The sequence below is a fragment of the Tiliqua scincoides genome, chromosome 4 (genome assembly GCF_035046505.1).
Source record: "Tiliqua scincoides isolate rTilSci1 chromosome 4, rTilSci1.hap2, whole genome shotgun sequence".
Lineage (NCBI taxonomy): Eukaryota > Metazoa > Chordata > Lepidosauria > Squamata > Scincidae > Tiliqua > Tiliqua scincoides.
The window spans coordinates 132,830,751-132,838,781 of record NC_089824.1 but is presented as its reverse complement, the minus strand read 5'-3'; the positions used below and the strand labels follow the sequence as shown (position 1 = coordinate 132,838,781).

General features: G+C 44.4%; 1 pseudogene; it reads left to right on the top strand.

The window, feature by feature from the left end:
* Positions 1–1,148: 1,148 nt before the first annotated feature.
* Positions 1,149–1,265, top strand: LOC136650408 (5S ribosomal RNA; annotated as a pseudogene).
* Positions 1,266–8,031: the final 6,766 nt, after the last annotated feature.

The following is an 8,031-nucleotide window of genomic DNA, read 5'->3' as shown; positions in this document are numbered from 1 at the left end:
AGAGGCCCTAATTTCAATGGCAAGCTTAGTTTTCTTAATATCTTCAAAACTTTTAAAGATATTTTAAATGTTGTGTTTTTATTAATTTGATTGCTGCCCTAATGTATTTGAATATATGCCTTATCATACAACTGCATAGATTTTGGAGAAGCATAACTACTACTCCATGGAGTAGCATGTGATGCCAAAAACAGCAGTATTTTTTTAAAATCCCTGCACCAAAATTAATAAATATCAAAATAGTCAGATAAACACAAAATTGTTCAAATTTTGTTACACAGTGTTATAGGAAGTACTTAGTTGTAGTTAACCATTCCTGTTTGTCTTTGCTTTGTGACCATTGTGACATGTACATGTGTAAATACTGCTAGAGGGGATACCAGAATATTCCACAACCCCCGCAAGACAGCAGTTGGCAGCTACTGGAAAAATCAAGGACAATGATGCCTACATCTTTAAAGAGTTTGATTTCAGCTGTCTTCCCAGATCTTTTATACTTTGGGGTATTTTTCTTCAGTTTCTTAGAACCTACAACTGCTGGAGGAAGTAGAAAATCCAGAAAAGCAACAAAAGAAATTCTATCCTTAGCCTGCTCTTCTGCGCAGTTTCGTGCTGCTGGGTCAGTGATTAACAAAGACAAGGTCCTACTGCAGGGAAGCTAAATGGAGTTCATTACGGGCATAAGAGCTGAGGAGGCCAAAAAGGTGAGACGACGTGAAACAGGATGAAATGAGAGCCTAATAAGTGTGGGTTTCACTTCCTTAATGTAACCGTAAGGATAGCTTTTAACTACCAGCTGCTCATAAGAATTATGGATGGCAGCCATTCAAAGGAAATATTGTATGCAGTGATGAAACCCTATTATGGATACAGTGGTAGAAAGCGTCCTTGACCACAGTGACAAGATGCAGAACCGGCTGCAACTTTCCTGCACCTGTTGGAAAAGTAGTTTACACCTTAAAATTGTTTCTCCAGGCCAAAGCTCTGAAGCTGTACAGGGTACAGTGTCCTGCCACCCCCCTCCAAATGCAAAAAGGCAGGACCGTAACGGGGTTGGTTGTGGAGCCACGAAAGTCCAGCGAAGGCCCCCTCCTTAAGCATATGCATCGTGGCTCCAACCACTGAACCCTTAGATATTGACGGCTGTAATCAGCAACTGTTACCCTGCACATGCCCAATCTCATCTGATCTTGGAAGCTAAGCAGGGTCAGGCCTGGTTAGTACTTGGATGGGAGACCGCCTGGGAATACCGGGTGCTGTAGGATTATACCATAGTCTTTCGAGACTGAAGGTTGCCAACCAATCAGGGATGGCATCAGGGAGTGGGCAGAGAAACAAGAAAGGATGGAAGAAGGATGGAAAGAGAAAGGAGCCATTGGTCACCAGTCCTAGGTGCTGGCTTGGCACAGTGGTTCTTGGGTAGCAACTGCAATGGGACTGCTTGGTATGCCATTAGTCCACCTCTAAAGTCGCATTACTGGCAGCATTCCCTCAAAAGCACGTACACCTCTCAGCCAAGCTCAGCAACTTGGAAGTTCGGCAATGATATGATGATATTGTTCTTGAATATCCAGAGGCGGAACGAAGACAAGTAGCGACACCACCCAGCTGCAAAAGGGGTCCACATGCCATACATGTAAATAAAAGAAATGTCAGGTAGCCAGGAAGACAACAGAGGAAAGGGTGGGCAGTGGTACCAGAGTAAATGGGGAATGGCACCGATGCTACGGAGTGATAGTGGCAGCTGCCTTGCTGGGATAAATGGGATCTTAGGAAGCTGCAGTGTGGCCTGGACCCTCAAAACCTCTGTCTGTCCCATGTTACAGCCTTGATTTGAACTGGGCTTCCCACAGTTGCTAATTACTTAGGACCAATCCTAAGCTTTGTGTGCTGGCTCACTACTGGCGTGCACCCTAGCACCAGTGCTCCGCCACTGCTAGCCCTGCACTGGCTGGTGCTTAGTGCCAGGCAAGCGCTGCAGCTCCACCACTCGGTAGTTGCGCAGACTGCCAAGCAGCAGACAGGTAGGTGGAGGCATGGGGGGAGGTAGGGACGAGGCGTTCCGGGGAGGAGGGAGGCGGAGGGAGGGTGGGGAGAGGGCAGAGAGGAGGCGAGCAGGGGGAGGGAGGCGGAGCCAGTGGAGCTTCACTCCACTTGATCCAGAGCTTCCGTGTCCTGCTGGTTGCCTGACAGAAAAACTCTTGATTCTACACTGACCTTTGGGTCACAGTAGAACCAAGTAGCCCTATTGCAGAGCTACTCGCTTTACCTGGAGGAAGGGGACAAAAGTCCCCTTCTCCCGAAAAGCCGCTGGCAGCTGCCTGAAGTGTGCAGGATGCAGCAGCAGCCATTTTTTGCGCAGATGCAGCCCCGCGTGCCAGGCAGCTCGGGATTGGGCTGTTAGTGACTTACACACACCCTGTGTCCAAAGAGGTGATTAACATCACATCTAATTTTTTGTCCTGTTTGGCTTTTGTTTTTTTTTCCTCATCAGAAAGCAGGGTGTAAGTATCTTAAATAAACAAATAAGAATCTGACACTGTAAAGTTTCATAGAAGACTTAACTCAGGCTGCTGGGTTGATCACATACAGGGAATCTGTGTACGTCATTCGCAATACTCCCATGCAGTCTTTCCCCTCTCTCTATACAAGTTCTGAATGTGTTAAACCCCCCCCCCCCCCAAAAAAAAAGGTGTCCTCAGTTGACTCACTCAAGCTCAATCCATCTCCAGCTCAGACCAGGAGACATAAGTGGCCTGGACGTATCACTATTAAGCACCAAACTTTGCACTGCTTCTCTGCTCCACAACCTCTAATACCCAGTTGTTTAAACCACAAATCAATCCATCCATCTAGGATGCTGCTGAATCAAACAATGGTTCACCAAGTCCAGTACTGTTCATGCTCACTGACAAGTTTTTGCCAAAGTTTCGAGCAGAGGCCCTTCTAAGATCTGCTGTCTGAGATCTGTAGCAGGAGATCCTGGGGATTAAATGAGGGATCTTTTAAAAAGCATGTAAAACTATGAGCTTCACTTTAAGGTATGGCTAAAACAAAGCTCCTAAGGCAAATCTATATACCATTTCTTCATCCAGTGACCCATCTTCGGCCTCTCAATTTATTTGTTTTTCCTATCAGTCCTGTTCCTAGCCCTGGAGAAGACCTTAATCCTTGCAATGCCTACAGATTCTGCTGTAGTAATTGAAGAACTGGTTTACCCTCCTCCCTTTGGCATCTGTTTCAGTGGACTGACATTTTAAAGAAGGGTCAAGATCCCCACAGAAACAAAAAGTGGAATAATTAACATGGTCTGCTTCACAATTCCAACAATTCCACCACACTTCTGCTAGCTTTGGCTGCATCTGCCAAAGGTCCTTTACGGCCAGTGCTTCGGCTGGGAAAGCAATCCGATACATTGACTTCTGCTACCGGCCAGCTGGAGGCCTCTTGTAATCAGGAACTGCAGATCTAGAGTAGACAGATGACTAATTTACAACACTGTATAGATGGATTAGGCAGCAGTCTGTTGAACATTCGTCAAGATAATTTGGTTTCCATGGAAACGGTTTGTCACAGAGGCTCACATGACAGTGATGGGAAATTTAAACAGGTGCTTGTCTTCAGGCTGGATGGGCCCACAGGCAGTGAAAACTGGAATTATGTCCAGTTAAGTTTCTGCCAACATACTGAGTACTATCTGTTGTAGACTGTACCAACTTGCATTTATAGTAGGCACAGACCTGCCATTTATCCATTTTAAGTTGGAGATGTCCAACTTAACCATTTCTCACAGCAGTAACTTTTCCCACTTTTCCTTTCATCTGGACAATGTTCACTTTCATTGACACTTCTTTAAAAAAATTGGAATGGCCAAAAACTGAATTTGTCAGATGGAGGCAAACAAGTTTAGCTTAGTGCCATATCTCTCTTTGCCCCTTACCCTGTGAACAGCAGCACCATCCCCTACTTCTCCGAAACACATAGCACCAAAGAGGGAGAAAAACTAGAAACTTTGCACTCTTGACCTCTTCCTAATCATGGAAAGCTAACAGCACAATCCCCTCAAACCAAATACTACCTCAAACCTAGGACAGCTGTCACCCATCCATTCACTGAATATAATACAGAGGCCAAGATCCAACACCACCACTTCCCCACCTCTGCACTAGGCCGCTAGTGCAAAGTGCTCTCTGTGTCCACCAACTTCCCCATCACCATAGATCTGATACAACCAAAGACACCAGAGAAGTATAGCCCTATATGCTACACAGCTTATCATCTGAGCTGTAGTCTTCCTGGCAGGGACTGTAATACAGGAGCTGGTGTACTGTGGTTGGCTGTCAAATGTAACCTATATCCTGTGTGGGTGGGGGAGTCACTTTTCTGCTGTTTTCTCTTGACCCATTATTCACTATGGGAATACTCCTACTTATGCCAGCTCTGTCTTTGGGACCAGTGGTGTTGCTAGAGGGGTGTGAGGGGTGCGGGCCGCACCGGGTGACGCGCATGGGGGGAGACATGCTAAAATCACGGTGGTTATGAGTAACCCTATCAGGTTATATACTGTTGGATGCGGGATTTCAAGCGGAATGCAATGCAAAAGACCAGAGTGAAATATCTCCTTTCTATCAAAAGTTATGGGCAAAACACTGGAGAATAAAAAATGCATGGAACCCTATGGAAAGTGAAAGTGAGCCATACCGTGCGTTGACTGGCAAGTAGGCGAACGTGACTTAGTCCAACAGAAAGGGTGCGCTGAGAGGAATCCAACAACACTGGAATGGTCCTGATCCAATGAATGCAGCCCCCCAAAACATCTGAGGAGGAAGTCCCTCCCTCCAAGCAGATGAATGTATTGAGCCCTATGGAAAGCGAAACTAAGCCTCACAGTCACATTTACTTGCCAGTAAGCAATCGTGGCTTGGCTGGTGTAGAAGATCAGGTGAAGGAGAGTATAAGGCTACCAGAATGGTCCTAATCCTATGTACCTGCAGCTAAACAAGTGCTCCAGAAGGCAGACTTCCCCCCCCCTCAATAAAAAGAATCAAAACAGAGGCTTAGGCTGATAAGGTGAACTTTTTTGAGACATGCAAAGCCAGGTGGATCCTGACAGTGATCTGGTTTAAACAGAAGTCCTTAAATTGAACTGGGCACTGGGTAGGACTGAAAACCTTACTGGTTTTGGAGGGGGCTGTTATTGCACACAGGCTGCAGAGGAAATTCACTTGGTGGAACAGGGCCCGCTTCTGCTTATTTAATTATTTGTTTTACTTTAATTATTTATACTTATTTTAATTTGCCTGATGATGTCACTTCCACCATGACATCACTTCTGGTGGGTCTTGAACAGATTCTCATTCTAAAAAGTGGGTTCCAGTGCTAAAAGTTTGAGAACTGCTGCAATAAGGTGTTAGTAAGTTGACACCCGGGGGGGGGGGTGACACCACTTGTGACCAAAATTACTAAAATCATAATTTGGAGGAATAATAATACACAAGCAATGTGTAATTTCATGCAGAATGTGTTCTATCTTTATTCTATCAAATGGTACAGCCAAAAAACCAGTGGGGGCAGAGTGATGGTACAACACCATGCCCACCACCTGGGGTGTTGCCCCACCCACTGCATGGGGGGGTGACGCGCTGGTATCCCACACCAGGTGACATGAACCCTAAGGATAGCACTGTTTGGAACATTATTTTTCTGGCATCAGGGACATATCTGTCATCTAGGGAGGGAATAGGATATGGCTTCCTTTTCCCTCCCACAGCCTTCCCATGTCATGCATCAATCTCTTCCCCGTTTTGGCCTTTCCGCTAGAGGTATCCAAGATAAGTTTGAGTTACAAGAGCATGGTGTTTTTCTGATTTTGCACCAGTGTCTATGCTGCATCCATTGGTAAACAGACTTCTACACCAGTGGGGCTGTTGTTGATATATGCCAGTGTATTTCCATGTATGCATGCCAGCATACATGAAAATACACTGGCATATATCAAGGATACGATTGGGCCTTAAATCTAGGATTTTCAAATAATTTCCAGTTATATATCCTCCTGGTTATCCACATTAAAAAAACAAAACAAAAAACAAAAAACAAAAAACAAAAAAAAAACCTCTCATAATCCCTATCCAGGAATGTGTGAACAAAGAAATCAATCCATTTTTACAGTAATTTCTGAAGTAGCATGGCTGATCCACATTAATGTATGAATTATGCATTTTTTAATTTATATGTAAAGTTGCAGGAAAACTGTAGGGTGCTTTCCTCATTAAGGATTTTGAGCTCCTGTGGTATTTATAGAGAAAAGAGAAGGGTGCAACACCTAGTAACTGGCACCCACTTCCAGTCCTCTTGGCCTGAAATTGGGTTTAAACTGGTATGATAACTCTTGCTGCCATCACCCAAGGCTAAGTGAAATCAGAGAGAAGGAGACTGCTATGGGTGAAACCTCCCCTCTCAGAAGAATGGAGAGCCCCTAAATCCATAAGGGTCCGAAAAAAATCTACAATCAAAGAGGGAAATGCAAGAGTATGAAGCCAGGCATGGGTAATCTAACAGAAGGAAAAGAAGGGAGGTCAAAGTTTGGCAAGGATATTAAAATGTAAGTGGAAGATAAAACCAACAATAAATGCAATGTTTCTGGGTACTTTCCTTACCCTACACATCTTCATGCTAATCCAGAATTTTGATCCCTGAAACCACACTTAACCCAGTACGTAGAGGACTACCATTGAAGCATCAGGGGCTCCAAATGTTGGGCCAGGGCAAATATGCAAAGAGGAGTGCACAACACCACTTCTCATATCCTACTGCATTACCAACTTAAAACCAAGTGAAAGCTTGCCCATTCCCGCTTTTCAATCCCGAAGTTGAACTGATGGCTTCCTCCACCCATATTTTCCAAAAGAAACAGACAAAGGATAGAAACCACACTCTTCTGAAATCTGCTACCTCCCTGCCCCCCCCCCCAACAATGACTTTATACACCTTGTCGTACAACCAGGCTTGGAGAAAGTCCAGCCAGAAAGCCTGGCGACAAGGCTTGCTTCAAGCCTCCACTTTATCTTTTCCCTGCCCTCTCTTTTTTATGCCCAGATCTGGACTCTCTGTGAGAGGTCACACCATGTCCCAGCAACACAGTGGAGAAAGCTGTGGATGGAGTCTCTGCCTGCAATGTGGTTGGCCTGTGCATTGAGTGGTACTACACACTATGGCTGTAGCTACAGAGAAGCTGCTACAGGGGAGTTATTTCCGTCAGCCTCCAGTTGACGGGCATAATAGGTAGTCTGGCTTTTGTTCCCCAAGGATAACATGTCTTTGTAAATATTTTTGGACTGAAGGCTGGTCAAAGGAACGTGAAAGATATAAACCAAATTCTTCAGGGATGCTGTGGATGAAAGAAGACGGGACAGCTGACATCAGAAATAATTTGGTCTCTAACACATTACTCTGTCAAAAGGGTCAGGTGGAAAAACAAAACACAGCAAGAGCTAAGGAGAAGCTGGCACTTCAGAAATAGTGTCCCCTAATTTGGAGATTGCATGGGTGTGATTTTATTTATGTATTTTCTTTTCTTTCTTTCCGTGGCAATGTTTTGTGCCTGATATTGTTTTGCATGATCAGCCATTGAAATAGATTATTTCAGGGAAAAGAAAACATCAAACTTCTTATGAGACCACTGGGGAGATAATTGATTTGCAGATCTAAGCTGAGGGCAAAAGAAAAAGAATTGAATCCTAAGAAACAATTAACTTCTACCATGGATTAAAATGACTAAAAACTAGTGCTTGCAGGCTGTGAAGAAAGGTACACAATAAAGGGCAGGTTTCTGACTAGGTAAGGCGAATGGGAGCCACCTGCTACTGTTGTTGTGTTGTAAGGACACCCCATCAAAAACTAATGGTGTAAGAAAATTGCCTTCATTTGTTATGGGATGAATGCAATTTCAACATATTAAAGTAACTAAGCAAGTGAAGATGTTAAATAACAGAAATGGAGTAATAAATAAAACCCCTTTTGCGACCCATA